Below are 25,202 nucleotides of genomic sequence, written 5' to 3' on the forward strand. Positions count from 1 at the left end.
TACAAAAACACCTCTGTCATGGCAGTAATTGTTGACTTACCCTCATGTGCTTTGGCTCCAGCTAGATTTTAGCAAAGACTATTGTCTCTTTAATTGTTACAGCCCACATTAGACCTTAATCTTTCAATGAATAGAACAAAGTCTACATTTTCCCCACTGGATACCCAGAATTCTCATTATAAGAGCTTAATAACTGCTCAATAAATATTTGTAGAATGAATAAAAGGATGATTAAATACATAAATGAACAAACTAACTCTTAACAAATGATTTTTAGTTTTTGACCCAAACCTACCCCATGCCTGGAAACATGAAATCTGCAGCTAGATTGTTCAATAATGCTACATTCCTAAGCTTCCATTTTGTGTTGCATCTAAGAGTCCTTCCCTAATTTCCATTTGTTAGAAATCTTTGATCTCATGCTTATTTTAATCCTTTTGTTGATGAAGCCTGGGTCTCTCATCCTCACCATGTAAACTGAAATGCCTCAGCTCTATTCTCAATTCATGGTCATCTGACTCTTCTCTAAGGCATATTGAAATTTCAAAGTCAACCAGCAAAGAAACATGAAACAAAAGAAGCTGGGTTTTAAAGACTTCCAGTAAAAGTTGCCTTGAGGTTTTTTTCAGTTATCATTTGTCACTCTAGATAACAGGTATTAGGCAAACAAAAACAACCTCGGTCACCATGGAAGATATCAGAATTTGCTATAAGATTTAGATGTCTATCTTACTGTCATCTTCCAGGAAACTTTCAGGGGTTCACTTGACGGAGAAAACTGATGCCTCAATTATTATCAGATTAGGATCTAGCTCTATGTCCTTGATGAATAATATTAAAAATGTAAGTAGCTTCATGCATATTTCAAAGCATTATAAATATAGCAACTTAATTTCTTTTACTTTTAATTTCAGGAGAGTTTGTAAGATCCTTCCAAAGAGGTGTCAAAAAGTCATTGTTAGTTTTCGGATCAAGTCTGATCAAGTTTGAGCAAGTCTCACCAAGAATGCAGACTTAGAGTAGATGCTTTTAGAGTAGGTGCTTGTCTCCATCACTTCCAATGACCCCAATAAAATAATCACACATAAACAAGCTTATTACATCAGAGAGAATGGTCCATCCTAAGACAAGAGGTTTTTAACACATTTCTGAAAGACAGAAACAGAGTAAAAGCCTGTTGACAGATTTAAAACAGCATTGAAAAATATGCACAGGAATATGATAGCAATGGAGAGATTTTATCTTTAAGGCAGAGTCCAGAGAGGCTCCAGACACAGGTAGCAAGCAAACAGGATGACACGAGAACAAAGGGAGCATGATATTGAAACCTTCAGAACTAGTGACTTAAGCTTGAAATCTCCTTCATTTCACACTCCCAAGGCAGTCCAGGTTTTACCCTGGAAAACTCCTGAGAACTCCAAATAAATCTACCAAATAACTATGGAAATTAAGAGCTGATGGAAAGATTTCTGGAGCTCCAGGAAAACCTTTCCCATTCTGGTAGGTTGGAGGTCCCAGTCCAAAAACTAACTCCTTTCCTGCTCATCCTCAAGTGAAGCCTACCATTGATAAGCCCTTTCCCAGACACAGAGATCACAGTCATATTTCCTATTCATTAAGACCTAGTGGGAAAACACCCTACACACACAACACTGGGAGAGCAACCCAGACTAGCTTCCTTCAAATTCAACCAAGTCCTGAATCTTAGACATGAACAAACGACTAAAGATCACCAGGCACATGAAGAAAAGCAATAGCCCTAAAAAATAAAAGAAAGAAAAACCTCCAAGAGAACACATGGAACAGACTAAATAGTATAGTTTTAATTTTTTTGGAATCAGCCTATGAGCACAGATGAAATACTTCTTGTGGTTGTGAATTTAGTACAAATGTAATCCTGAGGATGTGAAAGTAAAGGCAGAGTTGATATAAGGTGGGAGAGGTGGGAGAAGCAGAAGCAATGACAATGGTAGAGTCACTGGTAGCATCATCCTTCAAGGTGGTCAAGGGTCTCAAGTGATATTGCTTAAATCTGATGGAATAAGAAATACAGTCTGTTACTTAGAGTAACTAAAGAAGGGCCTTATCAAAAAGTGTAATAAGAGGAGGGGAGAGCATACAGTAAGCTAAATTCTATTCTTTTGAATCTAAGCAAATAGGCAAATCAGCAAATCAAATGATAGAAGAGAGTAAATTACCAGAACAAAAAATACATGAATTATTCATATTAGTTTTCTCTGGAAAATGGAACTGGAAATGTCGAAGTTATACAGGGGACTATTGTTTTTCTATTCTAATAAATTTTTCTGGCTGGGTGCAGTGGCTTACGCCTGTAATCCTAGCACTTTGGGAGGCCGAGGTGGGTGGATCACTTGAAGTCAGGAGTTCAAGACTAACCTGGCCAATATGGTGAAACCCCATCTCTACTAAAAATACAAAACTTAGCCAGGCTTGATGGCATGCACCTGCAATCCCAGCTACTCGGGAGGCTAAGGCAGGAGAATCGCTCAAACCCAGGAGGCAGAAATTGCACTGAGCCAAGATGGCACCACTGCACTCTAGCCTGGACAACAGAGTGAGACTCTGTCTCAAAAAAAATAAATAAATAAAAGAAAAATCTTTCTGTTTTATTTCATTTGTATCTTGTAAACAAATTGATTGAAAACAGTAACATTAAAATATTAAAGGAGATTAGTGGAAGAGAGAATTATTTTCTCTGACTAGTGGCTAGATTTCCAATGTTTAGATGTCATGAGCCATAACTTACTGAATTAGTTTCTTCATTGGTGCAAGCATTGGGTTGACTACACAGTCCTTAAGGATATGAAAAGGTCAGATCCATTTACCCAGAAACTCCCAGCCAAAATCCACATGTATCATCACAGAGCAGTTGTGTGTGGCCCAAGGTGGAGAATCACCGTCTTGGGCAGCAGTCATTTAAACAGTCCAGACACAAGGCTCACTGCCTCTTCTCTTGGCTCTGTCCACTACTCATCTCCCCAATTCTTCCTGTTTCTGATTCTCCATGTTTGTCATCCTTTCTTGACATAGATTGTGGCCTCCTTTATTTTAACGACATTCAACCTGGACTTGTCTCAAGATCTATCTCTGGTTTAATAACCCAATTCCAATTCCTACTTATACCCCGGATTTATCGTTTGGGTTCAGCATTTTTTGTCCTAAACTACTTTGGTGACCCCATAATCATCAAAACCTAACCACCACAGCATGAGACTGCCATAGACCAAATCATTTCTACAAGACACCATACAATTCTGAAGAGATTGCAGTGACAGCCCCTGAGGCTCATGAATTGATGTCATAACTTAGTAGTTATATACAGGATAGTTCAGATTAGGGAAATGTTACCCAGCCAGAAACTTGGTTAATTCAAATTCATAGCATCATCATTCTCTGAAGGGTCTTTCTAGGGCTCACTTCCATTCATACTATATCCTAAAATTTCTCTAGTAACTATGTTAACTATTTAGGTTAGAGTTCGCTTTTGCCAATTAACTAAATTAATATGGTAAAATTTTGTAATTCACACTTCATCACTTAATTTTTATTGCACACATTATAATGTATCTCAAAATTTACTTATTTTACACTAAGCTTTGTACAACAGAGGGTACTCCAGAACAAGAGACAGAGACATCAAGATCATAATAATATTAGGCAGAGCATTTACCAACAAAAGTGTCACAAAATGAAGTTTCAGTAAATGTCTCAGTATTCCAGTGGTAGTTGCCTCACATTGCTCAAAACAAAACAAAACCTTCTTTCAAATATCAAAGAACCCTACTTAATTATACACTAAATTAAAATATTGATTGATCTTTTCACAGAAAACTTAACAAAACTCAGTCATTACTTTAAAGGAAGCATTTCCAAGGATTTATTCTAGTAAAAGGAGCTCACGGTATTGCAGTAGGGATAATGCATGCTGAATTCCTTCTTTATTCTTCACCAGTTTCAAGAACTTGAGTAAGACTTGTAATCCTTCTGAGCCTCTTCTTCTTAAATATCCAAATGGGGATGTACTAGTCCGAGTTTTTGTTTACAAACAGCAGAGGCCAACTCAGACTAAATTAAACAGAAAGCAATGTATTGGAAGGCTACTGGATTGCTCAAAACCTGAAGAGTAGCCCCATTATAGGATCATAAAAGGCTCAGAAATCAGGGGAAGTGAGATAACACACAGGAACAGTCTGGTTAAGACAACATCTCTGGAGCCTGCACCACAGGCATCTTAGATTCAGGGAATCAGTTCAGACATACCCATTGAATCTTTGAATTCTTTCCCAGGCAGGGACACCTTGATGACCACGCCTAACACCTACCTTGGGAATCTCTGAAAGTAAATATAATAGTTAATATTTTTATAGCAATTGCCACATGACTGGCGCTATTCTAAACCCCACATACATAATAATCCTCACAACATTACACAGGATGACTTACTTTTATCAGGTAAGTAATAGGGTTGTTCATTTTGATCAACTAACTAATGAGGCACATCCTATGATGAGCCTCGTTACATAGATTAGGAAACTGAGGGAGAGAGATGTTAAGTGACTTGCCGAAGCTGGTGAATGGTGGTGCTAGAATTTTAACCTGCTCATTACACTCACTTGTGTGTCTTCTAATGGCAAATAATAGACCAGTCTCACAGATTATCAGGGTGCCTGGCATAGAGTGTCTGCTCAGTAATTACATGATAATGTTATTTTCCCCTAAGGCTTCATGGAACAGAAATAACTGAATATCAAATATTTCATAACAGTTTGCTAAGGTGTTTATATTTCAAAAATGCTGACTGAATTTTTGTAGTGTGAGAGGGTACAATCTCTCTTTAGTAGAAGACACGTTGAATCTGCAGATCAAAATTCCACAGACAGTAGGGAAACACACTGGTGATAAAATCAAGAAAAGGACCTTAGCACAGTGCTTCTCATCCATTTCCCATCATGACATTCAGAGAAAAGGACAATATTCATACAGCATAAGAATGAAACCAACCAGAGTATTGGCAGCTGGAGCTGCTGTGGGCCCCACCTGGCCTTTCCTGAGAAGAGAAGGAATCAGTGTCTCTGGACACCTACAACTCGTTCATGACCAATCAGTATGAGTGACATGCAGCACCCGTTTGCCTTAGAGAACGTCTCAAATATCAATAATTAATATTTTAGATTCTGCTTTAATAAAATATTCCACTTCTTCTTTTTAAAAAATCACCGAAAGATGATTCACCAAAATCCTCAAACCTTCTACTTGTCTCACATGCAGAGATTTTCAAATTCATGCAAGCAGCATTTTTAAATGATGCTATATCATAGCTCTCAAATATAAACATGGAGGTTAAAAAAAAAAAACTGCTTCATTAGTGTTGATGTGCTGGGCTGTTGTTCTCTGTTGAGTGTCTACCTCTACTTCCTGGGAGACATCTTCACGCTTGTGGAGGGATGCCATAGTTCACAGAATGCAGTGTGGAATATGTTGCTTTACATAAAATAATCTTTTCTCTTTCTCTCCCTATCTCTACACCCCTCTATACAAAGCTATTTATATTTCTGCAAAGGTAGCCTACTTTCTTCACCCCTGGCCTTTGCATATGCATACAGCCAGAGGGACCCCATTTCTATTCTAGGAAACATAACCTGAAACACAATGGAGGATCGTTCGCAATTCACACTTTCTTGGCCACCTAAGCAACCAAAGCTACCTGGAAAACTGTCACACAGGAGAAGCTACCCCGCTGAGACTCTGGCACAGTCTTCCCCACATCTCCCCGCTGGACATTTAAGGATCTTTGTAACAGCAGAGCCTTTCTCATGACTGAATAAATTAGGAGCCAGGAAAATGAAGCCACATAATAAAACTAATTTTCAGAGGACAAACTGCTCTTAATGAGACTATTACATGCCCAAATCAAATTATTTTATTAACAATGTAAAAGACCAAAAATAAATAAATAAATTAAATTAAATTAAATTAAAAAGCTCAAAGGCTTAACAATAAATCTCTTCCATAAGTTGGGATATTTTAGGTAAAATATTTAATTGACCTCTTTCAAAAGCTTCTCTTCATGAAAAACTGTGAAAATCACTAGAGTAAATAGCTATTTTTTATTGCAAAGTTAGCCATGTCCTAAAAGTCCTAAAATCACCCCAAACATGCCAATTAAAATGCAACTGTGCTCTTAAGTAAAACGTACTGCTTTCTTACAGCCTCAAATGACTATAGCACAATACCAATTAAATTAGCATAAATATTTCTTTCCCCAAGTAAGACAGGATTATTAATAATGCATCAGGACACATTCTCTGGATGGGCCAGGTTTTCAAAGTAAAGTTCCCATTACCTGACTGTGCTTGGAGCATTTTGGATTTACTTTTTAGAGTGTGAACAGCTTCCAGCCTCTGAATAGATCACAGGTGGAGCTGCACGGCAGAGTCTCTAACCTGCTGTCACAGGAGATTTCACCAGTGCAGAGCCATGTGACAATCACAGCCATCTGGGAGGCATCTGGGAGGCAGGTTCAGCCTCAATTCTCCAAGCACCGAAAGGGAAGCTTTCACTTAGTATGAGGGAAGATGTGACCAATGTTAATCGTGTGCCTTGCTACCATTATTATTTATTGTTACATCTCTTCTTGCAGCTTTAATAGGTGATTTTAGAGATCCCATCCTAATTTTTAAAATCATTATTTCAGGAGGAAAAAGTGTACTAATAATGGCAAAACAAAACAAAACCATTCTCAGTTCTGAAACACTTCTGTCAAAATCCCTGAATCTTCCACTCCAAGTTCACCAGCAGAGTCCACAGTCTTGTTCAAAATCCTATCTGCTGCAGCTGCAGCCTCTGCTTCCCACTCTCTGCCATGGGGCTCCTCCCTCCTAGAGGGATCATTGTGCCTGGATGCAACCACACCCTGAGCCTGGCACAATGCTGTTCCCATCGGGACCTCCGTCCTAAGGTGGGTGCGAATGCCTCCCCACAAAATACGGAGTGTAGAATCACAGAAAAGATGGATTTATAACCCAGCCATATATTGTAAGGGACTAGTCTCTATTCCCTGTTCCTCCATTCCTGTCTGAATGCTGTATTCAAAAACAATTAAGTTGTGTTTGTTATCAAAGGAAGTTACACACTTTTTGGATCTAGAAGCAATAAGTGGGCTCACCAATTAGTTTCTTAGGATTATAGGATAAACCATATCACATTTCATAGACATATAGAATAGAGAGAGTATGTGACTACTCATAATGACAGTAAGTCTACAAACCTTTAAAATTAATCTAATTTCTGTGTGCGTGTCTGTAGGTGTCTATATTCACAGTGTACACACACACAGACACTGCACACACAGTGTCTATATTCACAGTGTACACACACACACATTCACATTCATGTGCGTGTATACACTGTACTCTTCTCACTAAAAACTATCTCTGGTAATGCCATCCATACTCATAGCTTCAGTTATCACCAATAAAAAGGAACTCACAGATCTTCAGACCAAATAATTCCTCTGAGCTCCAGTCTTGTCTATTCAATGTCTTCTCAAAATGTCCACACTGAACACACATCATGCCATCCTGCTGCTCCCTCTTCCCATGGGGCAGGATGGGATTACAGGGAACCTTGGGCCTCTTTCAGTGTTTTTTATTGTACCAGCATCCACTGGCTATGTAGACTATAAAACATAGACACTTAAGAGTCACCCTGTTTCCTTCTTCTTCCTCACCCTCGATATTCAATCGATCACCATGTAATATGTGTTTTGTTTTGGTTTGGTTTGGTTTGGTTTTTCGTTTGTTTGTTTGTTTTGAGACAGAGTCTCACTCTGTTGCCCAGACTGGAGTGCAGTGGCACAAGCTCAGCTCACTGCAACCTCTATCTCCCAGGATCAAGCAATTCTCCTGTCTCAGCCTCCCAAGTAGCTGGGACTACAGGCGTGTGCCACCACGCCCAGCTAATTGTCGTATTTTTAGTAGAGACGGGGTTTCACCATACTGGTCAGGCTGGTCTCGAACTCCCGACCTCAGGAGATCCACAGGCCTAGGCCTCCCAAAGTGCTGGGATTACAGGCGTGAGTCACCGCACCCAGCTGTAATATGTGTTAAAGCATTTGGGGACCAGATACATCCTTGGGATTTATTAAATATCCAAACCAGCTACAACCTGCAGCTATCATCCCACCATCTTCCTCCAGCCTACATAAGAAGATGACTGTGAGGAAGGAAGGGACTCAAGGGGAATAGTGGAAGTTATGGTTACAGCAGCGGTCTGCAGCTTTGTGATGCACCATCAGCCCCACTGACAGCATCCCTACTCCCATAAGTTCAGGTGAAGTGGGCTCCACGAAAATCTCTTATAGAGATTGGAAGATGGATTTTCATTGGCTTCTCTTTTTCTGGCACATCTGTTTATATAGTTTACATATACTTAAGTAGTCACAATACACTTGTGACTATTTAAGTGAAGAAAAGAAAGAACTGAAAAAGAGATGTCAATTTAGAGACGCAGCCCAGAAACAGCCTGATTTCCTACCTTTGCTTGGGCAAGGATGAGTAAGTGTCCCACGGGTCCAGCAGACACTGTGGAAGTTCCTTGGGTGGGAGTCATCTTGCCAGCAACTTATGTAGGATGATGACTGCTGGGCAAGGAAGAGCCAGCAGTAAGAAGGCACAAGTAGGACATGAGAGATGGGAGCAAGGGCAGTGGCGCAACAAGGCGGCAAGGAGCCCCCCATGTGCTATGGAAGAACCCACACGTGTTCCATGGAAGACGGTGGCATCTGGGGAGCTGTCCCAAAGGGGACACTTGAAGCCCATTGGAATTCACCAGAAAAACAATGATGGTCAAGAGAGGATGGCATCATCATCACCACTAAGAGAAAAAAGCATCTGACTCCTTCTCTCTTCATCTCTTCTCCAAGTTCTCAACATACGAAAGGAGAAATGGCTAGTGGAATGGGGAGAAGGTACGGAAGCACACATAGCACTTTGTCATTTTTGGAAGTTCTTTAGCAAAGCTGGATGCAGTTGAGAGAAGAGAGAAGTATTCCAATGTGAACATGAGACTGAAGCTTTGAATGGGCCCAACGTGAACTGGACTAAATGATTAAACGTGTGCAAGCGGTATGGATCTGTTCAGATGTCACTAAGGGATGAGAAAATGAGATCTGACAAGGTTTACTTGAAAGAAGTAAGGGGAGAAAATAAAACGATTTCATTTCACATTTGTGCTTAAAGAAGTGTGGACCTTTTAAGGAACCAGATGTAAAACCTACTATATCTTTCAACCAGACAACTATGTGAAATTGCTCCAGGTCTACCAGCATCCACTCTGGTCTCTCTCAAATGTGATTATGAAAAAAATTACATCTAACTGTGTCACCTTCCCACCTCTAATTAAAGCCCTCCCATTTTTAAGACCCATTATTTTGAAGATGTTTTTATGTAAAGTATGAAGATCTCAATCTGGATTCCACCTAACAACCCAGCGTCATGTTGTTCCAACCTTTCTGCCTTTGCTATTTACTCCAGCCTTCTTTCAATCCTTCTTCTTGCCACTGTCTCTCATGCCACGGGACCTTTGCACATGTTCTTCTCCCTGGATTCATCCCACATCTTTAACACTTAACTCTGAATAATTCCTTGGATCTTAGCTCGGAAATCATTTCCTCAGAGCATCCTTTCCTCTGTCTGCTACATCCTGCAATTAGAACTCTGAAAGCACGTGAATCACTCCTTCAGGTATTTATCAGAGATGCAATTTTGTATTAGTGTGTGTGTTATTTGGTTATGTCTTTCTCTGTGTGTTTCTTATCTTCTCCCACCTCCCAACACTGAGCTCTGTGATGACAAAAATGACGTCTATTAGGACTCATTTTTGTGTCCCCATGGTCCAACACAGTATCTGGCACATAGGTATAATAAGTCAATGTTTAATGAATAAGTGAACTGCAAACTTTATATATTAGGATAAATAAAAATAATTGCTACTAAAGTTACAACCCTAGAGTCCATCCGTAGCTTTTCTCTTAAACAAAATTATTGTTATTAAATATGCCAATGATCTTAGTATTTTGGTTCAGCTGGTCATAGTCCATAAAAACTTGAAAAATTGACCCTGAGATCCAAGATGTAAACAAGTTATCAAGTATTAACCCTGTCATCTGTGTGCCCCAGGCCACAGAGATGCTGCTCCTTCAACATCCTTAGATCCCAGCAAGCATTTAGGTAAACCAACTAGGGAATGAAAGGTAAAGAGTAGAAGAATACAGACCCACTAACAAGACCAAGCTCCCAATATAAAATGGAAGGGAAAGTATACCCGCAAAAGTACTGCAACAGTGGGTACATAGTAAGTCCCCAGCAAATGCAGGAGGATTCCCATAATTATTATATATGCATAACGTTTTATATGCTAATAAATCCTGACCATGTGCAAAATTCAGCTGCAATTTTCTTTGCGTTTCATTTTTAAATAAATCATTGTTTTTAAAATTCTGACCAAGTTAATCTGTTTTTTTATACTCTTAATAGCAAACTTGTCCAAGGGTCTAACTTTCTGGAACTTTTTTTTTTCACATTTTTAAGGAACAAATAGTACACTATGTTATTAGAATTCAGAGACAGTGCTAAATTAATTTATTTTCTATTTCTCTCTGGACACAGCTGAACCTTACAAACATGCAACAGCCAACCTGCCCAGCACCCAGGCGGCACATGGAAAACCACCCAGATTTCTCTAAAATCATTGGTTAAGAGAGACTGTCATGGCTCAGTAGTATTTTGTGTTTCTGATACTGACGCAATCTCAATGCTAGATGAACTTATTCTTAGTGAGAATTTGGCTGCTTACCTCTGGAAAGATCGTCTGAAAATAACCTAATGTGTTCAAGGTTCCTCTTACTGTGATTAAATAATTTCCAAATGGCTGCTCCAGGGTGAAAGAGTTTTTTTTTCTTTCTGGAAATAACTTCACCCTTTTTTTCAACCGCAGAATGTCATCCTCAATCTACAAAATAGATCATAAACGAAAACATTAAAGTAAAAATCAAACCTTATATGTACATCAAAGATTCAGCCTGTGTCAAGCAGTGGCAAGCTTTACAAAGAAAGGAAAGAAGAAAGCCAGCACTCTTTGGAATAGAAGTGCTCTAATCCTTACTAAAAACTCTTTGATTTAAACATGTGGTCTAAATACCGTAAGCACAGGAGTATCGTACAATTAGAAACACACTTCAGGCAAGAATTTTAAAAAGACATATTTATGCAGTTCTGTACTTTACTCAATCTAAAGCAAGGTTAATCATTAGGATTAGTTTAAATGAAAATGGCAAACTGCCTCTGTGTTTTTTTCTTGAATTTCCATGGTGAGCAATAACCAAAAAAATTAGTATTCCATGTTATTCATGATTCTCCTATTTCACAACTTTATCAGTATCATTTGTAAAAAGAAATTACGTTTCTGTGGTTGCTACTGTGTAAAGTCATTAAACAATGCAAGCAAAAAGCTTATGATAAAAGCAGCATGCTTTCATTCTATTGCCAATATTCCACCAGTGAAGGCTGAACATCTATCCAAATCATGTGGGGAGGGCTGAGATGCATGAGGGTGGAGAAATAGTTGAGACCACTGCCCACTGTTTGAGAATATAATGTTCACAACTCATTTTCAGGAAGCCATGCTCTCTGTGTTTCAATAACAGTGATGAGTTTGACTTGAGTCATCCACACTCTTGCCCAGATGTTTCTGTGAGTCAGTGCTTAATTTTTAACAAGTACATTCCAGGAAAACAAACATATAGCAGAAGATATTTATATTAATTTTTTAATGTTTATGAAAATCAACATGATATCAAATTACTATAATTTCTAAATAATCTCCTATAATTATGTATAGATTTACTCCACAAAATGATTTAGGTCATCAGTATTTTTTAGCACTGGTGGCTAAGGACTCATGCTGACTTCTAGCAGCTTAGCAGGGACTCTAGGTAACAAGCAGCTTAACAGGACAATTTCGTATTACTCATCATTTTATTCATTCAGTAAAATGATCCCATTCATCCACTGGGGTCATTTTACCGTGATTCCCAAATCCTTCAGGGCCACACAGATTTTTGACCCTTTGTTTCACAAGATAGGAAGCAGAAAAGATTTTCCAAGTTGGCTGCATGCTTAGAAAGATTATAGACTATTCTGATAAATCATTCTATTCACATTAGGCTGCATGTCATCTTTTCAAGGCAGTTTGTTTGAGGATCAAGTCATGATCATGGGGACTTTTTCATAAGTTAGTATGTTCTAATCAATGAAGTTGAGAGATGACAGATTAATTTGGAAATGAAACCAATGATTATCATTCATATCAACTTAAGTCATAATTACTCTTATAAATGCAAACTATATAATTAAAACATTGCTTGAGAACAAAAACCAACCTTGCTTTATTAGGGTGGTGTGCAAAGGAATATAAACTGAGGCAATAGAGTCCTTTTTGGGGACTGATGTTTAAGATTACAGAATATAGCCAGTGCAGTCTGTGTATGAGAATCTGAAATATTAGGCAAGGCCATGTCACATAATTGAAGAACTGTCACAACCAAAAATGGCTGCCACTTTTCTGAAAAGTCACACTGGGGAAGTGCTAGAGCCAGCCAATCCCTCTGCAGATCTCACACTTAGTGACAAGACCTGCTGAAACTCTGACAGGAGAAAATTAACAACAATAGACATAGAAAAAACAATTGGAATATTTCAGAAAGTACTATGTTGCAGGAGTACTACTATGAACTTCAGTGGCCCTATTAAAAACCCTCTTCTAGAGAAGCCACACTAGAACGTGCAAATTTACTTGATTTTTGTTAAAACCAAGTCTTAGTGAGTTAAAATAGGGAGTCCTCCTAAACTGTAGGACCTTCCTCTTTCTTGTCCTGCTCTATTTACATTGATTGCCCAATAAATAGAGGTTGTACAAGACAGAAATCATGAGATGCTCAGCATAGTTAATACTAGCAGTGGGTTTATAATAATCTGTATATCTATTTGATTATTCAATATAAATACTTAGAACCAGGAAGCTTAACTTGAAAAGTGGTTTTATTTAGAAAAGCAGACGTGTCATAGATAGATAATTCCTATCCTTCCATTATTATATGAAATAGAATTTGTAAAGAAAATATGTTGTTACAGGAATTCATAAAATATTTTTAAGCAGAGGACATTATCACATCTGCATTTTGAAAAATATTTTTGAAAGGCAATCTATATTGCCTTGAAGCAATTTGAAGAGTTTGAAGAGCATAAAATCAATTAAAAGTCTATTTCAATGGACTCGGGAAAGCAACAGCCTAAGACTGGACTCTTATCTGTTTGATCTGTGCCCCAGCCCACCACCACCCCCTACTCATCCACCACTGTTGGTAAAAGTTGAAGTGAAAGCCAAGTAAATATTCATTGCAGCTAAGGTAGCTGATATGGTTTGACTGTGTCCCCACCCAAATCTCATCTTGAATTGTAGCTCCCATAATTCCCACATGTCATGAGAGGGAGCTAGTGGGAGGTAATTGAATCATAAGGGTGGGTCTTTCCCATGCTGTTCTCATGATAAGGAATAAGTCTCACGAGATCTGATGGTTTGAAAACGGGGAGTTCCCCTTGCGCATGCTCTCTTGCCTGCTGCTATGTAAGATATAACTTTGCTGCTCATTCATCTTCAACCATGATTGTGAGGCCTCCCCAGCCATGTGGAACTGTGAGTCAATTAAACTTCTTTCCTTTATAAATAACTCAGACTTGGGTATGTCTTTATTAGCATCATGAGAACAGACTAATATTGTAGTCATCCAAAGTGTCTAATTAGAGTCAAAACTCAGGAACAAGGGAAGGTGATGGGCAGAGAAAAGACCAGCCCCAAATCACATTTTGGAAAGAAAGGCAGGAGTTAGAGGACTGAAGTGCCAGAACTTAGCAATGAGCAGTTATTTTTATGTATATATACTCTAAGTTCTGGGATACATGTGCAGAACGTGCAGGTTTGTTACATAGCTATACATGTGCCATGGTGGTTTGCTGCACCTATCAACCTGTCATCTAGGTTTTAAGCCCCACATGCATTAGGTATTTGTCCTAATGCTATCTCTCCCCTTGCCCTCCCATTCCCCAACAGGCATTGGTATGTGGTGTTCCCCTCCCTGTGTCCATGTGTTCTCGCAATGAACACTTTTTAATGGAGGCAGTAGGGAGATCCTGCTGTCAGCTGCTGGTAGAAAAGAAGCTCTCAGGGAGAGATGAGGCCAACTTGAAAAGCAATAGTACAGGCAAGCATTCTTGCGGGCTGAAAGACCCATTACAAATGTGGTGGAGAAGCAACCACAAATGTGAGTGCTTGATGTACTGGAGAACAAAGCACAGTGCCACAATGATTCTGCATGCAGGTGTGGAATGGGGGAAGTTGGACACCTTTCCCATGCTTCTATTTGGCTCCAAAGGTTGAATGATCCCAGACCACCAGACCATATTCACAGGAAAGTTTAAAAATGCAACTAATATCAAAATAATAGGTTTCTGTATTATTGTCTAGTTAGGATTGTTTCATCACCTACTCCAATTGCGCAGACAATTTGGAATAGACTAAACCTTTCTCTCATTTCTTTTCTATTTTCATATTTTATTGGCTTTCAAGTACTCACAATGTATCAAATATTTAGGATTTCATTATCAAATAAATATCATAATGTTTATTTTTAAAGTTACTAAAACTAGACTTAGTTGATACAAGTTCTCACTATGATTGCTTTTTTAAAAGTAATTTGGAAATGGCAAGGATTTTGAACGTCTTGAGCACAGCTTCAGAGGTACATAGTTTAGTTTAATGTGTAGACTGAAATTTAGATAGAATCCAGTTAAACATTTCAAAGGAGCTTGTGTCATACATAGAATAGTCAAGGAAAGCACTTATCACATAGAAAGGGGGCTAGGAGCTTTACAGAAATTAAACTTCAACGGGTATCAACACTTATTTTTTTTTTCTACCGTCTCATATGTTGTTTCCTTCCCTAAAAATTACAAAAACAGGTAAATATAAAATACAGATTTTTATATAAAGGTTTTAATATTATAATTTAATCTTAAAAGTAGCCAATTTATTTTTAATATTTTTATTGTGACAAAACATATATCATAGTATTTGCCATTTTAGCCATTTTAAAGTGTACCATTCAGTTGCATTGATTACATTTACAATGTTGCACAATCATCACCACCATCTCTTTCAAAACTTGGCACCCGTAACAGTACCAATTAAACAATAACTCCCCATTCCCTCCTCTCCCTATCCCTTGGTAACCTCTAATCCAATTTCTGCGTCTAGTTGTCTAATCTAGATATTTAATAAAAGGGAAGTTATACAATATTTATTAGTTTTTATCTGGCTTGTTTTACTTAGCATAATGTTTCCAAGATTCATCCATGTCATAGCACGCATCAAAATTTGATTACTTTTTATGGCTGAATAATAGTTCATTATATGTGTGTACCACATTTTATTTACCCATTCTCCTGTTGATGGACACTTTACTTGTTTCTACCTTTTGGTTATTGTGAAAATTGATGCAGTGAACATTGTCATACAACTATCTGTTTGAGTCTTTTTTTCCAATTATTTTGAATATAAGCCTATGATGGGAGTTGCTGGATCGTATTCTGTGTTTAACTTTTTCAGAAACTACCAAACATTTTCGCAATGGTTGCACCATTTTATATTCCTGTTCACAATGTAAAGGAGGTTTCAGTCTCTCTACATCCTTACCAACACTTCTTATTTTGCTTTTTTTAAATTATACCCATCCTAGTAGCTGTGAAGTGATAGTTCATTGTGATTTTGATTTGCATTTCCATAATTACTAATGCCAATTTATTTGCAAAAACTACCTTTAATACAATAATTAATATTTTGTGCTTCTAAATGTTCATTACTAACATTTTATTTTCTTAGGTTGCCTTTAAAACTTTATATCCTTAGATCAATATTTTAAAATGTGTTTTATAAGAGAGAATACACTCATTGGCATTTTTAATTTGCAATATATTCTAGAGCCAACATTCAGCAATATCGTGATGAAAATATAGTTTTATTAGGTTGGTGCAAAAGCAATCTTTTTAAAGTACAAATACGCATGAGGCATTTCAAACAAAACTGACAGCAGCAGAGAACACCTTCAAATCCAGATACTGTCACACTTTTTAATAACAGCTTCTCATCCACCTGATTTAAATAATATATAACACTGTTACAGTTCTATGAGAGACTCTTTCAAAGGTTATATAAAGGACTTTTTCCTTCTATTGTTCCCTCCTTGACTAAAAGTACATGCCTGATTATTTAAAAATGTAAATTTATTTTAAAATACCTTAAGAATGTCATCTAGTCCCTAAAACTTTGTAATACACACACAAAAAAATTGCCTGTCTTTAAACTTAATCCCCTTTCCAATTCATGCCTGTGTTCATATTATTTTATTTCTCTCGAAGTGTAAAAATTGGAATTTATTTTTTAGGCACTGTTGTGCATGACAACCCGGAATTAATTATCATACTTTAAGCAAAGTGAGTCAATGATTATGATATGTAGATAACTTCATAATTAACCTATAATTTAGATATCCAGTAATTTAAATGCATTAAACTATGTACTCTGTGTAGAGACATGCAGATTACCCGTTCCTGATATTAACATATAGCTCCCTCCAAAGAACTTTTTGTTTTCATAATTTATTCTCCATTAAAGTACATATTAATTTAATATTTCCTAATTTCCTAATTTGTACTAGTGTGGAGAAAGAAATGAGTAATGATTGAACATACTATGATTAAATTATATTCAGTAGTCCAGTGACTATGAAATACACACATCTCATTTCTTAATGGCATTCCATTAAAAGTTTTAAAGCAAGGAGTAATGGAAGCTTTTCTGTCTTCTCTTTTTAAAAATGAAACTCACTTAGGAAAAGGATTGCCAATTTATCTTTAAGGTTTTCCTCTTTATCTGTTTCCAACAGCCACACTCACCAACAAACCTCTCCCACTCAAAAGCATTGAAATAGACATGCTGCAAATGCGCAGGATGTAGGTCTATGATGTGAACACAGGAGTGGGTTGCTTCACTTCCCGCTCCTTCTGGAGGATTAAACAGATACTAATCCTGAAAAATACACAGAGAAAAGCTTCTTTCCCAAAACATATGCTCACACACAAATCATTGTAGTAGTGAGCAGGGGAGGATCCTTTATCAGCCCTAACTTTAAAAAGGGGAGGGTGGCTTTTACTTACTATCATCCTAGTTTAAAACATAACCGATTATTGGTAGGTTGAAAATACCTATTGTCCAGAAGCCCCTAATGAATGCCGTTCACTAGCAATTCTTTAAGTAATAATGTGTACCAATGGACTGAATATTCACCAAAAAGACAGAAAATAGAAAGATCTGGCCTAAAAATAAAAAGCTGGCAAGTGTTTTACACTGGTCTGAACTAGTCTTACATCTAGTAAAGAGGATAAAATACATCTTGACAGTATGTAAGCATCTTCACCACTTGGCTAGGATGTGTCATCTTAACAACAATAAAATAAATAAATATATATTATATATAAAATAAAAAACCAATGGCAAAAATATAAACTTAGAATGTTTGCCTTTGCTCCTAAAGGAAATTGCTAAATCATGTCTGATTCTGAGGGACTTAACTTACAAAGTGGGATAAGAAAACATAATACCATCTTGCAGCAATGCCCCAAAGTTTCTGTAAGGTCATAGTGAGCGAAGTACTGACCAGGTGCACTTCAGCCTGCCCAAGAGAACTCTAACACCCAATTCCCCCTAATGCTTAAAAAAGGATGTGTCACTGAGGGAGCTCCATCTTTGTTTTTCTTTCAGACATGACTGCAAATTCCAGGACAAGCCCTAAGGAGCGAAGTCAGGAGACTCTCAGGCAAGAGCTTTTCACTAATTTACTCTCTCTTAATTGTAAAGAAGAGGTCATTTAAGTGATCAAAGGGGTTCTGCTGTTAGCTAAGTACCTGAGAAATCCTAAGGAATATATGAGTTCTCTCTCTCTATCTCTCTATATTCAAAGGCATATCTGAGAGTGAGATAAGGAACTAGTTCTCTGCTAAATATCTTGACCAAAAGAAATGCTTGGATATTTTCATCAGTCATAGTACATCACCTGGAGTTCTCATTTGCCGTAAATTAGGAAAATGAAAATAATGGTGCTTCTAAACATCAAACGTACACAAATACTTCCATCTTCTCTTGATAAACTGGCATAGATATCTCAAACAGGAATGTATTTTCAGTTGTTTTAGGTACAACATGTATAATAATGAGCATGCTATGCTATATCTTTTACTATACCACACTTAGTTTTGTAATTTTATATTTCATAGGTATTAGTCTGTTCTCATGCCGCCAATAAAGACATACCTGAGACTGGGCAATTATAAAGGAAAGAGGTTTAATAGACTCACAGTTCCACATGGCTGGGGAGGCCTCACAATCATGAAGGAAGGTGAAGGAGGAGCAAAAGGACGTCTTTCATGGTGCCAGGCAAGAGAGCATGTGCCGGGGAACTTCCGTTTATAAAACCATCAGATCTTGTGAGACTTATTCACTACCACAAGAACAGTATGGGGGAAACTTCCCCCATGATTCAATTATCTCCACCTGGCCCCAACCTTGACATCTGAGGATTATTACAATTCAACGTGAGATTTGGGTGCAGACAGACCTAAACCATATTGTCATATAAATACCCCTAGACCTAATATTCAAGGATTTATTTAAATCCATCTTCTCCAGCTTTCAGGAGCAAAGAACTTCCCTTTTAATATATAAATTAAAAATGCAAAGACCATTTTTTTCCACATTAGGAATCTACAGTCTTGCTGGTACTCAAAAGAGATATCTCACATTTGTCTTTGCAGCCAGTTTTCACCTACAATGACTACTTAATCACTGCTCCACCTTTCTCAAGTCTTCATCCAATGTCTAACAATAACTTTTTCCAGACTCTTACTTCTCAAGTGAGCATAAACAACGCTATTAATTCTTCAGTGCATGGTTAAAATAAGGCTGCGGCGTTCAACAAAAAAAATTTTATTACTCTTATTTTCTAGCAAAATCAGTGATCTCCAAACCCAAAGAATGGCCCAGGGAACACAAAACAAATACCTAACGACCATCCAAAACCAAAATAAACATTGTCTTCCCCCCGGATCTAGGTCAGAAAAGGGAATTATCCTAGACCTCTGTCTTTGTTGAAGGCTGACTAAACACTGAACAACAGCGTGGTGTCTATGAAAATCACCACGGTTCACCATATTTATGACATCTCACTGATGGGACCTAGTGAGTAGGAAGTAACATGTATGTATCCTCAATACCTTGTTAAGAAATGTGCATTCCAGAGTACAGATGATAAAGTACCAGGAAATCCAGGGAGCTGTAACCACAACAAAATTTTAGGCATCTAATGTTTGAACTGTTCCTCTCAGATCCACAGTGAAATGCATGTTGCCTTATTTTGTACATCCCATTGTAAGAGAAAGTCGCAACACTTGGTTGCCTCTTTGAACTTTGGAGGCACTCCATACTGCATTTGGATATTCTGCTCTATTTACCAGGTAGCCCGTGAGGCTGACAGCTTTGAGTGGAATCTGTACAAGTAAAGACACTAAAACTGGATTCAGTTGGGTCAGGCCCCATTGTAAGAAGCCATGTTAACTAGTCTCTATGAACTATTGTCCAGTAATCTGTTATGCCATAACAAATAACCCCAAATCATAATTATTTAAAACCACAACAATCATGTCTTTAACTCACAAATCTGAAATTTGGGCAGGGCTTTGTGGAGAAGACTCATTCCTCTTCTACTATGTCTGGGCCTCAGATGAGCTCACTCAAATGGCTGGGGGACTGGAATCTTTCCATGTGGTCTCTACCTATGATCTTTCCATGTTGCTTACATTTCCCTACAGCATGACATCTTTAGGATATTTGAATTTCCCATATGGATGCTCAGGGCTCTAAGCGGGAAAAGTAGAATCTGCCGGTCCTTTAAGAGGCTATCCTCAGAACTGGCTATGCATCACTTCTGCCATACTTTATTGGTTAAGCAAGTTAATAAGCTAGACCAGATTCAAGCAGAGAGGGATTAGGAAACTTTTCAGTGAGTGTTGTAAAGACTATGCAGCCATCTTTAATCTATGATAGTCAATGGATCCAATAGCACTCAAATTACCTGTGGCTGAACAGGTTTCTGTAACAACCCTATGGTAGGCCTTAAAATCAAAATCATAGCTGTGGACAAAGGCATGCCCTCCTTTTTTTTTTTTTTTTTTTTTTTTAAGACAGGGTCTTGCTCTGTTGCCTAGCCAGGAGTGCAGTGGCACAATCTCGGTTCACTGTAGCCTCCAACTCCCAGGCTCACACCATCCTCCCACCTCAGCTTCTGGAGTAGCTGGGACTACAGGTACTGGGTCACCAGGCCCGGCTAATTTTTGTATTTTTTTGTGAAGATTGGGTCCCACCATGTTGCCTAGGCTGGTCTTGAACTCCTGGGCTCAAATGATCAGCCGGTCTTGGCCTCCCAAAGTGCTGGGATTACAGGCTCTCCTTAACAAGTAGCTGCTCTCTTTTTAAGAAACGGTTCCTGTCTATGGCCATACCACCCTGAACACACCTGAACTCATGTGATCTTGGAAGCCAAGCAGGGTGGGGCCTGGCTAGTATTTGGATGGGAGAAACAGCTCCTGGCTTGTCGTTAAAATCCCGATACAGTTGAAACACATGAATACAGACACCAAGTGATCAAGTGAACTGAGCATGACATCAGGTGGGTGTTATCTGATATAGTATAGACTTACCAAAGACAGGCAGGACTAAATAAGCCTCTGTTTCCAAGTGGGAAAGATATGTACTTTATCAGGCTTTGGCAGCTCCTGAATGTGTTCACAGTAACATGGGTGGGATCTTCACATTCCCAGAATGTCTGTATTAGTCCGTTTTCATGCTGCTAATAAAGACACACCCGAGACTGAGTGATTTATAAAGAAAAAGAGGTTTAATAGACTCACAGTTCCAAATGGCTGGGAATGCATCACAATCATGGTGGAAGGTGAAAGGCACATCTTACATGGCAGCAGGCGAGAGAGAGAATGAGAGAACCAAGCGAAAGGGGTTTCCCCTTATAAAACCATCAGCTCTCATGAGACTTATTCACTACCACAAGAACAGTATGGGGGTAATCACCCTCCCTCCTCCTGTGATTCAGTTATCTCCCACCAGGACCCTCCCACAACATCTGGGAATTATGGAAGCTACAATTCAAGATGAGATTTGGGTGGAGACACAACCAAACCATGTCAATGCCTAATCCTGCTGCATGTTAATAGTTAGCCCTCAGGACATACCTGGGCCTCATTCAGAATTCCCTCTGACTAGTTGAGGAAAAAAAATGAAAAACAAACCTCAAGTCTGGTTTACAGATGGTTCTTCATGGCATCCTGGCACCACACAAAACTGGATCGTTACGGCTCTGCTTTTACCATGTTGAGTGGTCTGGAAGGTCAATGGGAATGGAAACACCTTCAAGTGGGAAGAACTTCAATTACCATATTCCTTATCTATTGTGTTATCTAGGGTAAATGATTCTTACTATCAAGGAGAGAGGTAGGATTGCTGACGTATGACTGGAGATAAGGAGGAGAATGTCTATCATTCAGGAAATCCTGCTAGTTCCTTCCTAGTCTGCCCACATGCAGTTGAAGGAGTGAAGGAAATAAGTCAGCATCTTATAAAGGCAGGATCCACAGTGCAAACTTCTCAGGGATAAATTTCAAATGAACTGTCAGCTCAAGAAACTTTCCAATAAAGGTGTTGGCTGAAAACAAAGGAAATATGAAATGAGTAGTTAAAACAGAAATTATTGTATATCAAACATGACCTCATGAAAAGCTGTAAAAATGAAAACTATCATGAGGACCCCTATCTTTTTCATTGGCCTGTTATGTTCTCATTTTTATATAATTCCTTTTATTTTCCATTCTCCCTTCTACCTGTGATTTTATACAGGATGTGTAGGTAATATCTCAGTGCAAGGATTACAAGATACCAAAATACTGCTGAGTTATAAACTAAAAAGAGGATAAACATAAAGCAGAAATTAATGCAAGAACTGATGAGACTGTGTCATCACTTTCAAAGAGATGGTTTGTTTTTGTTTGTACAAGGAATAGATGCATTATGTTAGGCAGTAGCACTTTGAAGTTATGATGAGTTTATTTGGAACTTCAAATATCAGAAGATGGAGAGGGATGAAATGTTGCAAAGTCCAAAGGATGTAGTGGGGCACAGATGATACATTGACTCACCCAACACCAATTCTATCCCTCTCTTGGGCTTTCCTTCCTATATTGCAGTGACTGGAAATGGAATTTGCACACTAACATACCAAAGGAGCATAAACCTTATTTTAATAAATGCAAACAGTATCATCGTGTGAAAACCAACTTGTATTCATGATTGTTCAAAAGCTCTTAGCCAACAAGAAATAGAATTTAACTTCCCTAACCCAATAGAAGAATTAACCAACCACAGTAGCAAAAAATCACACTTCACGTTGAAATATAAAGGCATTCCTATTATCATATATGCTATTCCAAACTAACACAATAAATCAAGAAAAAGAAATGAGATATAAATATTTAAATAAAAAATGTGTCATCATTTTCAAGTGACACATTTGCATACCAAGAAAATAATAGTAATGAAAACAATTATAATACCATTTAACATTTATTAGGTCCTTATTATGTCAGACACTTTACTAAGCTGTTTATCCATATTAAATAACTTAATGAAAATAAATTAACATAAACTACATTTTTATCAAAAAGATAGATTCTTTAGATAAAATATTGTAAATTTTTTAAAGTCTGGCAAGTATTTGGATGTGTGCATAACATACACAATAAAATAATGTTCCTTTAAATAATAAAATATTTTTTAAAAGAAAAAGTCTAGTTCCCAAAACAAATAAATGGATTAAAAAGCTAGGAATAACCAAATAGATGATGGATAATGCCTATATGAAGAAAATTGGAAAATATCATTGAAAGACAAAAATGGACAAATGGCAAGATATGTCAATATCCTAGAAGAAAGAATTTAATATGATACATATTTCACTTCTCCCCAACTTTATATATATAATTCAATGCAATCTAAATCAACATAGCAAGAACATTTTTGCTAAACATTGACAAGCTGATTCTAAAATGCATGTGAAAAAGTACATGTATAAAAATAACCAATAAATTAAATGACAAAATACTAAATAAAGAAGCAGGACTTATTTTATAATAATGGCAACCAAAACATTTTGTTATTCCACAGGGAGAAACAAATATATCAATGGAGACAACTTTGGAAACAATGGAAACAAAGAACCAAAAATAAACTTGCACATAAACAAAAACTCCATATATGACAAGCACAGCGTCATGAATTAAGTCAGACGGAAAAATAAAACAAAATACAATCCTACATGCATTAAATAAACGAGTACATAAAACAAGCCAAGTAGTTCAAAATTCAGAAAAAAATATAGAAGAATATTTTATGACATTAAGACAGGGAGAAATTTCTTAAAGAAGATGTAGGAAACTCAAATCATAAAGAAAACACTACAAAATTAACATATTCCCCATGACGACATAATTATAAACAAGGCTAAGAAATAAGCAATAAAGATGTTTGAAACATATATAACATGCAATAAGTAATTTTTTCAGAGTATATAAAAAACTCCCATACATGAAAAATTGAAAAATTAGTAGAGCATTTGAACAGCAATTCACTGAAAATGAAACTCAAATGGGCAGCAAATAAATTTTCCATCTCATTGGCCATTAGATTGGGTGCATATAAACGAGTTTTGGAAAATGGGATATGGGCAGAAGTGATGAATGCCACTTACGGTTCTGGGAAAAGAAGGAAATAAAATGGAGAAGGAGAAAGAAAAAATGTAAGAGGAAGAAGAGAGGGTAGACAAAGAGAAGGAGGAAAACAGAAAGGAAAAGAAGGAAGAGAAGTAGAAGCAACTGTCAAGTCCGCTCTCTGATCCTCCCGCTAGCTTTCCCTCTGCTAAAACAAAAGCGAAGAAAATGTATTCATGATGGCAGAGCTAAATGATAAAGGATGGCCACCCCTTCCCCACCCGCTTCTTACTTGTTATGCAAGAAATTGTTTAGTGTTTGTTACCTCAGTATAGCCTAACCCTAACCTAATACAACACTCAACCTGGTTTAGCCACATTTGCCACATCCCAGCTAATGACAACTCCATCGCTTGAAATATTAAAATAAAACACTTGATGCTCTTTCCACCTCCTCTTTTTCTTTAACATCCAACATCCAATCCATCAGAGAATCTTATGGTTCTGCCTTCAGAAGACATTCAGAATCTAACTTTGACAGACATCTTCCAAGTGGTCATCATCTGTCTCTTCGATTATTGCAATGGTCTAAAAATTATTCTCCCTGCTTCAGAAGACATTCAGAATCTAACTTTGACAGACATCTTCCAAGTGGTCATCATCTGTCTCTTCGATTATTGCAATGGTCTAAAAATTATTCTCCCTGCTTCCTTACTCATTCTCCTGTAGTCTAATCTCAACCCAGGAATCATAGTGATTCTCTTGTAATGTATGGCGGAATTTCTGGAACGTGATTATGTCAGCAGTGTAGTTGTTTTAAGTGTCCCAAACTTGTCTTGAAAACCAAATAGAGAAGCTAGTATAGCTGAGATGATGGGAACAACAGCCCCAAGAATGTGGGTATATCCTGGGGACAAGGTAGCTACAGCCACAGGACATGCACGATCAACAGTTTTGATGAGAAAGCATGAAGTGAAAGACACTAAATAGCTTAAAAGTCATAAAAATCAAAAAGTCGGTAAGAAATAAACGTGACCCCCTCCCCCGCCCCCCCCCCCAAACACACACAAAAAAAGAATTTGCCCTGAGAGGAAATCTGGGAAGAAAAAGATATCTAAAAACAATTCATGATATTGGAAAAAGTCCTCACAGCCTCGGAGTTGCAGATCAGTGCCAAAATGACACAGAT

The 25,202-nt window shown here is 37.7% G+C and overlaps 1 long non-coding RNA gene across 6 annotated transcripts in view; it reads right to left on the reverse strand.

Moving 5' to 3' along the window:
* LOC103883939 overlaps nt 1-25,202 on the reverse strand; it is an 82,344-nt gene that overhangs the window by 37,351 nt on the left and 19,791 nt on the right. The window contains exons 1-4 of one of the 6 annotated variants that reach the window (XR_002521708.2): nt 21,734-25,052; nt 21,546-21,636; nt 20,943-21,088; nt 10,876-11,031 (exon numbers count right to left, since the gene is read on the reverse strand). This is a non-coding gene — a long non-coding RNA (uncharacterized LOC103883939). Of the gene's footprint in view, nt 1-10,875; nt 11,032-20,942; nt 21,092-21,545; nt 25,053-25,202 lie in introns of those variants that run through there. The other 5 variants (XR_002521706.2, XR_002521709.2, XR_002521705.2 and 2 more) reach the window with 5 other exon arrangements.

This window comes from Papio anubis, chromosome 6 (genome assembly GCF_008728515.1).
Source record: "Papio anubis isolate 15944 chromosome 6, Panubis1.0, whole genome shotgun sequence".
Classification (NCBI taxonomy): domain Eukaryota; kingdom Metazoa; phylum Chordata; class Mammalia; order Primates; family Cercopithecidae; genus Papio; species Papio anubis.